Genomic DNA, 1,803 nt, shown 5'->3' with positions numbered 1-1,803 from the left:
GGACCTAGGACTAAAACCAAGGACTATAAACTTCATTTCAGTAAATATCTTATTAGCAGGAGTCAATAGTAATGAAGGAGGAAGTTGAAGTTACACTGAAGGCATTGGCAAGAAGTAAGAACTCAGAAATTAATAGGATACCAATTGACCAGTTTCAATTAACAGATGCAGCCCTGGATGTGCTCACCAGAATATTCCAGAAAAATAGGAGGACAGCTGACTGGCTTACAGATGGAAAGAGGTCTTTATTTGTTCCCATTCCCAAGAAAGGTTATTCAACAGAATATGGAAACTTTCAAACAATATTGTATATTGTTAGCACCACATATAAGCAAAAACTACTGAAGACAACTTAAAAAAATGTGGCTAAAACAGAACGTAGACAGGGAACTGTCAGAAGCTGAAACAGGATTTAGAAGAGGCTGTGGCACTAGGGACATCACTGCTAACATCAGATGGATCCTAGCTGAAAGTAAAGAACACCAGAAGAATGTCTATTTATACTTGATTGACTATGCAAGGTGTTTGAGTGTGTGAATCATAACAAGTTACAGTTAACATTGAAAAGAATGGGAATACCAGAGTACTTTATCATGTTCATGGCAAAACCTATACCAAGACCAGGAGGCTGTTGTGTGAATAGAGCAAGGGAACACTACATGATTTTTTTTTAAAAAAAAATTAAGGAATGCATTAGGGTTGTATTTTCTCTCCATACCAATTTACCCTGCATGTTGTTGTTGGTGGTAGGTGTCATCGAGTCACTTACAACTCATAGTGTCCCAATGTACAACAGCTCTGAAACTTGCTCTATCCTGTGCCAACCTCATCATCTCTGACACATCCACCTTCATTACCCACATCACTGAGTCAATCCATTCCATTCAGGGTCTTCCTCTCTTGCATTGACCCTCCAGCCTCCCAAACATGATGTCCCTTTACAAGGACTTATCCCTCTTTGTAACATGCTCAAAGTATGTCAGATGGTGCTTCAGAATCCTTGCTTCCAAGGAGCAGCCTGGTTCTACCCTCTCTAGGACAAATCTGTTTGTTATAGAAGTCCATAGTATATTCAATATTCTTCTCCAGCACCACAACGCAAAGGCATCAATTCTCCTTCTATCGTCCCTAGTCATCTTCCAGTTTCCTGATGCACAGCAAGTCATTGCAAAGAGAATTGCCTGGATCAGGCACCCCGTAATCTCCAGATTTATACTGTTGCTCTTCAGTACTCTGGAGATGTCTCTGAGAGCAGAGTTTTCCAATGCAATCAATCTTTTTGTTTCATGGCTGCTGGTACCAAGAGTGTTGATTGTAGAACCAAGCAAACTGAAATTATTAACAATCTCAATCTCTTCATCATCTATCAAAATGCTTCCAACTGACATAGTGATAAGTATTTGTTTTCTTGATGTTGAGCTTCAACCCATATTGAAAGCTGCAGTCCTTCACCTTCTGCAGCAAGAACTTCAGGTCTTCCTCAGTTTCAGCAGGCAAGGTTGTGTCATCTGCATACTACCAGTTGTTAATGAGTCTTCCTCCAATCCTGATGTCACATCCTTCCTCATGGAAACCAGCCTCCTGAACCATGCTTTGTTTCTTTGCCCTGTTCTGATAAGTGTAAGTGCTTGCTGCAGAAGGTCAAAGACTGTAGCCTCCTATATGGATTGAAGCTCAACATCAAGAAAACAAAGATTCTCACCACTGGACCAATTGGCAGCATCAGTATGGATGGTAAAGAGATTGAGATGGTTAACAGTTTTAGTTTACTTGGCTCCACAATCAGCAATCTTAGTAACATCA

The sequence above is a fragment of the Elephantulus edwardii genome, unplaced genomic scaffold (genome assembly GCF_000299155.1).
Source record: "Elephantulus edwardii isolate Elephantulus edwardi_28Jun2011 unplaced genomic scaffold, EleEdw1.0 scaffold00023, whole genome shotgun sequence".
NCBI classification, from domain to species: Eukaryota; Metazoa; Chordata; class Mammalia; order Macroscelidea; family Macroscelididae; genus Elephantulus; species Elephantulus edwardii.
This window is presented reverse-complemented; position numbering follows the sequence as displayed.